Genomic DNA, 7,256 nt, shown 5'->3' with positions numbered 1-7,256 from the left:
GCTTTCCAGGAGCAGTCCCAGCGAGGGGTTTCTGCTCCTGTGGCTGTCAAGGCTCAGCATTCCCACGTGCCTCCACACAGGGTTATTTTTCTAACATTTCTCTTTTTTTATTTTTTTTTTTTCACTCATCCGGTACGGTTGTTGTGACACTGCAGTCAGCAAATATCATTGAGCATTGAGGAAACGTGAGGTTTTACTGCTTCAGTGAGATTCGGCTGATTAAAAGAGGAAGAGAGAAACCCTCTCCGAGAGGGTGTGAAGCCTTCATGTGCCACCCCTGCACTGCTCAGATCCCAAAATCTGGCTCTGGTCACCCACAGAGATGCCAGGGTGTCACTGCCCGCCTGGCACCCCAGCTCTGGGGTGGAAAAAGCAGGATATGAGTTGGGTGCTGCACCCAAATTCTGCACAAACCCCACGGGCTTTCTGTGGCTGGTGCTGGTGGCCATGGCCAGCACAGCTCCTTTATCTGATGGGACATTTTTTGGGAACAATGTCCCCCGTGCAGAGCTGGGGGGAACAATGGGTGCAGGGCGGCTGGGCTGCCGGGCTGCGGGACCCCGGGCGCCCCGGCCCGCAGGAAATCCTTTTATTTTTCACTTGTGCACTGAAACAAACACAAGCTCCTGTTTATTTCCTGGTCGATTGTATTTTGGAGGATGGAGGTGGCTTCCCCACGCTGGCGGTTTAACCCCTGATGTGCCAGCTGCGGCTGTCCCCCTCCCCAGCGGGGTCGCTCCTCACGGAGCCGCGGCCACGAGCGGGACCCCGCTTCCCCCGCCCCCGCTAATTTCTGTTTAATGTGAAAACCTGGGGGTCATAAATAACACGTGCTGGCGTGGGAAGTCTGGGAAGCGGGAAGCCAGCCCATCCCATCCCCTGGCTGAGGCCGGGGAGTCTGGAGCTGCTGCTGGAGGAGTGATGCAACATCCACACCACACCAGCCACGCTCCCATGGGATGTCCCGGGGAACGGGGTGGCTCTGGCTCTGTCCGTCCTCTCTCCATGTGCCTCTCCATGCCATGCCCCAGACAGACAGACAGACAGACAGCCACCATCCTCGGGGCTGGCATTGTCCTGTCCTGCGAGGCAGAGGCTGAAGGTTTGCCGACCTCAGGCTTTTCTCACAGCTTCCCCATCACATCCTCCCCAGCTCCCACGTCTGCCGTTCACAGGCGCTGCTCTCTTGGCTCCCGGCCCCGGGGCCTGTGCCTGGGTGGAAACAGCATCCAGATGGAGCTATTTTTTCACATTTTTGGGGGGGAGGGGAGGTAGGTTTGGGAAAAAAAAAGCTGCCGGGACCAGGAAAGCTGAGGGGAAGGAGAGGATTTGAAAGGGGTCTGGTTAGAATGGCCCCGTTTCTGCAGGGAATGGAGGGCTTGGCAGGGAAACTGAGGCACGGAGCATCCCACCAGGGCAGTGTCCTGGCTGATAATGAACTCTGATTCCTGCCCCAGGAATTAAATCCCTTAACTCCTGCCCTCAATGCAATTAGGGGCCAGCACAGTCCAGATCCCACTTCCATCAGCAGGAGCAGCTGCCCAGGCATGGAATTTGGTGCCACAGGCAGAACCCAAATTCATCTCTCACTCATCCAGAGCCCAAAGGGGGAGAAAAAGCCCCTCCACCCCTCCAGCATTAAATCTCACCCATAGAAAACTTTTGAAACCCCACCATTGTGCGAGAGGATAAACATTTATTGAATATTTCCTGTTTGGCACAAATTCTCTGCGAGTCCTCTACAGCCTTTTTCTTCTCGGGTCTTTAAATGAGAATTATTTGAGTTGAATGTAAAGGAAAAGTATCCCCCAAGGATGGAGCTCCTGGGAGCAGGGAACTCAGGGAAGCCCACGTGTGTGCCATGCCTGCTTGCTGTTAGCTATTAATTTCTGTCTCCCGAGGTCTGACATGAGCAATGCATTATGCAAAGGTTGTGGGAATATTTCAGACTCTGCATCCCGGGAGAACTACAATTTCAGTTTTACAGGGTTTGGGTATTTTATTTTTTTTTATCCCTGTTTCTTTCAACTGTGTTGTTTCACTGAGTTGGAGCAGTGGTTATGAGTTATACAGAGTAGAAAAGGACAAGCTGGGTCCTGGTCAAGGGATTGCTGCCTGGCCCCTTGTGTCCACAGAGCTCCCAAAATAGGAGCAGGAGCAGCAGTGTGACCCCACTTGCATATTTGGGTGCAGGAAAAACCTGTGTGGCTAAAATCAGGGCTGGAGAGGGGTTGGAAGTGGGAATGTGAGCCATGGGCAACTGATGCTGAGGCAGCAGCCAGAGTGGGATGGTAGCACTGGGGAGCACACTGGGGTTTGGGCCAACACTTGGCATACCCTGGGCTGGGAAAAGCCTTGCAAAACATGAATTTTTCCAGCAGATAAATCTTGCAACTGGCAGCAGCCACTGGGAGTCTTCTGCCCAGCACCACTCCTTGGGACGTGCCACCACAGAGCCTCTGGGCTGGAGCTGCAGAAGGTGGGGACACACAGAGCCACCCTGCCCTGTGCCATGGCAGCCCCAGGCTCAGGCTGAGATGGAGCTGAGCAGGGCTTGCTCTGAAGGCAGTCTAATTCTGGCCCAGGCACAATCCAAAGGGGTTTATTTTTAGGCTCTGGGCTATCGCTGCTTTGGGTAATTGAATGGAAAATGTATATTTAGCTTCTTTGGTGATATGCTTAGAAAAATAAGCTCCTGTCAGTGTTGTGGGTGGTGATTTGTGCCAGCCCTGCCCTTGCCTGTGCTGGGAGGCATCGCCCACCACAGTTGGAGCCTCCAGCCTGGATCTCTTGGACAGCACAGAGATGGGAGATGGATCCCAGGCTTCCTCCTTTTTTGTTTCTCAGAAGGATCTCTCCACCCATCCTGCTGACAGCCCTGGCTGTGCAGGTGTTGAGGGCAGCAGCAGGCACTCCCCCCATCCCTGTGCCATGGGTTATCCCAGCAGTGTCCCCACAGCAGGGACAGGGTCACATAGGTGCCACTGCTGGGACCTGCTTTGTGCTGTGCCCATGGGAATCACCAGGGCCTCTCCAGTGTGGAAGCTGCACACCAACACACGGCAGGGAGACGCTGTTTCCTCCCCAAAACGCAGGTGAGAGCCAGAAGGGCAGCACTCACAGCCTCTCACACTATAAATACACCACATACACAGGAACCCAGGGCTATTTTTGCCTGCAGGAAGCTGGGATGAGAAGGAGAGCATCCCTCCCTCCCCAGCACGTTGCTGGCAGTGGGACGTGCCCAGGGCCAGGACTGTCTCTGGCAGAGGGTGCAGGGTCCCTGTTCCAGGCTGCTGCAAGTGTCTCAGCTCTGGGGGTGGGATAGAGCCTGTGGTGGGTGACCCCAGAGCCACTGGACCCTGTCATGTTCCCCAGCACCCTCTGGTTGGGCAGCTAATGGAATTGATGAGTGACATCAGCTCCACACCCCAAGGAGATGTGCCTGATGTCCTGCTCCCCTTGCATGGGAAGCACCAGCACTGGATGAAGCCCAGTCAGTGTGGGAGGCATCACTGGGGCTGCCTCCTCCTCTGATCAGGTCTCAGAGAGCTCCCTCCATCCACACTCCTCTGTCCTGACTGCCTCCTTGCTCAGCTGTCTTGGCTGGCATCACTTCCCTGGAAGAAGCCAAAAGCAAAACTTGCACAGAACCAGCGATGGCAAATCCCCAGCAGCAGCATCACTAATTGCACAGATGTTATCAACCTCCCCCAGCAGTGCCTGTCTGTCTCTGCATCCTCTCACCTCTAGAAACGTTTCTTGGTGCAGAAAAACTTAAAGCAGAGTCTTGTCTTTGCCAGATACTTGCTGAGTACCTGTGTGTGTGTTGCACATCTGTGCCTCTGGCTTTGAGTGTGTAGAAAGCACATTTTGCAACAGACAAACGGGAATGAAATATTTCAAGAATGTCTCTTAAATCAAGTTATCTTGGGGAATTTGACAGCCAAGGTCACCAATGACTTTTGGTTCTTGTTTGCTCAGTGTGGAGCCAGGGCTGGGAGGGTGTCAGGTCCCCAGCACCCTGAGGGAAAAGCTCTGTGTGTCTTGAGATCTATGTCCAAGAGCAGGAATAGCTGCAGGACGTGGCTGGAACCCAGAGCTTGCAGCCCAGGAGCAGCCCTGCCTGGGGAGTGCCTCTGCTCCGAGTCCTGGCGTGACCTGCCGGGGCACGCTCCGGCTGCGGCGCTCACCAGCAGAAAAGGAGCAGAAAAAAGTCAGCTCCTCGTGATGCAGCCCCGTAATTACCTGTTATTCTCATATCGAGGTAATTAACAATTAGGCAGCTGTCTGAATCACATGCAGAGGAACAATCATTTCGTTATTAATGGATTCTATTTAACAGGTCCGATTTTCCCAGTTGTTTTTTTTTCCTCCTTTCCTTGTGCTCTCATGAATTATCCTCGCAATTAAACCTGCACCAGAAAGAGGGAGGAGTAGTCCTAATATTTACTGAACCTTGCAAAGCATCACATTTCTCAGCTTGTGAACCTGTCACAAGCCATCGGGGGGCTCTGCTGGTGATGGGGAGCCCGTAACCCAACACCCTGCGCTGTCACCTGCACAGCCCCTTGGCTCTGCCCTGCTGCTGCCAGCAGCTTATTCATTTCAGTGCAGATAAAAGCCATTATTTACAGTCAGTTACATATTTCCGTTGGCAAACCTCCTCCCTCAAGAGCAGGTTTGAAAACATCCCGCTCAGCAAACCGAAGCCAGCCTGCTCTGGCAGGGGGGAACGGAGCCCCTGGGGCTGTGCTGGGTGTCACCCCAGCATGGTTGTGGTTTGGGGGGCAGGGACAGCCTGGATGGGCCCCTCACCCTCGTGTTCCCTTTGCAGGAGGTACCTCGGGTTCTTCCCAGGGTGTGCTGTAGGGTGGGATGAGCTCCCCCTTCCTGAGCAGCACACGTTGCTCCTGCTGTGCCTGTGTAGAAAAGCATATGAATGTTTTAATTTAAATAAACTCTTAGCACAGCCCAGGTCTGACCCTTGGAGTCATCTCCCATGGGTGCAAGGTGGTTTTGGTCACACTGCCCAGGATTCTGCAAGGACAGGGACTTGCTGGGCTGCCTGGGAGACAGTATGGATGAGGTGGAGGGGAGTAGGAACATGGGGGATAATTCCTCTTCAGGGAAAATTTAATTTTGATTTTTCTCACCTTTTCACTTTGTCTCATGCCCCAAAGCAGGTGGGTCTGACTCCCTCCCAAAGCCCTGGGTCTGGGGTTTCTATGGAGATGAGATTTTTTTGAGTTGTTTCCTCACTTTCTGACTGTGAACCAGCCCAGCTCCAGTTTGTGTTTTCAACAGCCAGCCAAGGCTGTGCCCTTGCAGCTCCCCTGCGCAGGGCCAGGCACCTGCTCCGCTCTCATTTGTTTTTTCCAGGCATGGAGTTAGGGATTGCACTGAAAAACAGGAACTTTGCTGGACAGCAGCTGCTCCGAGGCGGTGAATCAACTCGTCCCACGGCGCAGCGGAGCCGTGCCAGCGCCGCGCTCCCACGTCCAGCGCTGCCACGCCTGGGGTCCCCACGGGCACCAGTGTCCCCAGCAGCGTCCAGAGAGTCGGCCAGTGGCTGTGACCACCCAGCTGGCAGCAGTGAGGGGTCTGTGGCCGCTGCCCTGGCCCCACAGAGCTCGGCACAGAAGTCAGCGGCCACGGCCAGGCGCGGACAGCTAATGCCTTTTGTCCCAGCCTGACTTTTCGCCTCCCAGCAGGATTAGGATGGGATGACCGGGCAAGGAGGCCCTTAATCCCATTAGAGATCCTGGTGCAGCCCTGGGAACCAGCCTCAGCCCTGGGGAAGCAGCGGGTGAGGCAGCAGCCTGCAGCAAACACCCTGTGCTGCCACCATCCCGCTCAGCCCCGTCCCCACCAGCTTCCCTAAATCCACTTTGCTCAGGGCACCGAGCACAGGCAGCAAGAGGCACACGGGCACCCAGAGCCCCTGCAGCCCCCACTGGCAGGGTTCAGCCCCCCAGCAACATTTGGAGCAGGTGGTCCCAAGCCCTTCAGGCCCATTTGGCCCATTTGGCTCATTTGGCTCAATTCTCCACGGGGTCACAGCTGAGCGGGCAGCAAAGCTTCTCCCGCCTGCAGAGAGAGTTGTTTTTCTCCCCCGCCAGTTGCGAGGAGCCGTGTTTGTCTTTCTGTCCCTTCCTGTTTACTCGCTGCCATCAGGACACGCTTTGATGTGTTTCTGCTGCTGGATGTCCGTGGGAGCATCGTCCTGCAGCTCCCTGCTCCGTGGGGCAGGGCTGTGGCTGCTCCAGGCCTTGGCAGAACCCGTGTGCCACTGGGGCACGGCTTGGCAAGGACACCAGCACCCTCTGCACTCCAAAGTCCAGGTGACAACTCCAGCCCAGCCCAGCTGTGCAAGCAGCAAAGGCACAGAATCCTGCCAGGAGTGGGGAGCTGCTGGTGGGGTCCCAGCAGGCAGCATCACCTTGTCCCCATGTGGTACAGGGGGTCAGTCCCATCCATCCTGTGACTCCAGGTGTGTTTGGTTTTTTTTCCTCCTTGCAATCCCCGCTTCCTCCCTGCCTGGGAGTCTCCCCGCCCTGTTCGGGAGCTGCTGCATTTGAAAGGTCACCGTGCTTTGAAGTCGGTGGCTGCGGGCGGCAGAGGAGGGATCACACCTTGCTGGCATGTCGCTGTTCCCAGCCCCACACCCGCGCTGGCCCGTGCCGCCGGCGGAGGTGCTGCCGGGGGGTGGGACGGCACACGGCCCGGCCCGTGCCACCAGCCCGTGCCACCGCAGCAGTGACACTGTCCTTGTGCATGGGGGAACAGCCAGGGAACCCCCAGACCCCATCCTGCTGAGGAATAGGCTGTCCCCATGGAGGGGAGACAAAGGATTCTGGCATCGCAGGGATTTGTTGTTAAATTTGCTTTTCTGCCTAAAGCTAAAGGAAAAAAAATAGTTATTTAGGAAAGCAAATAGATTTGCATTGTGAACTTCAGCAAAGCTTTTGATGCCATCTCTCACAGTATTACATATAGGGTCAGGAATTGAACTCCATGATCCTGATGGGACTCTTCCAACTCAGCATATTCCATGATTCTGTGACAACTCACAGTGATTTTCTGGGAAAGAAATCACTCACGTAGAACTGCCTGTGAGCAGAGGTTGGGGAACGGGCTCTGGGGCTCCTCCAAACCCTCTGGCACCACCAAAGCCCCACAGCCAGTACCATGGGAGCCACTGCAGCACAGGGCAGGGGATCCCCGGTGCCCTGGGCATCACAGGGGTTTGCTAG

The sequence above is a fragment of the Oenanthe melanoleuca genome, chromosome 17 (genome assembly GCF_029582105.1).
Source record: "Oenanthe melanoleuca isolate GR-GAL-2019-014 chromosome 17, OMel1.0, whole genome shotgun sequence".
Classification (NCBI taxonomy): domain Eukaryota; kingdom Metazoa; phylum Chordata; class Aves; order Passeriformes; family Muscicapidae; genus Oenanthe; species Oenanthe melanoleuca.
Note: the sequence above shows the minus strand (reverse complement) of the source record.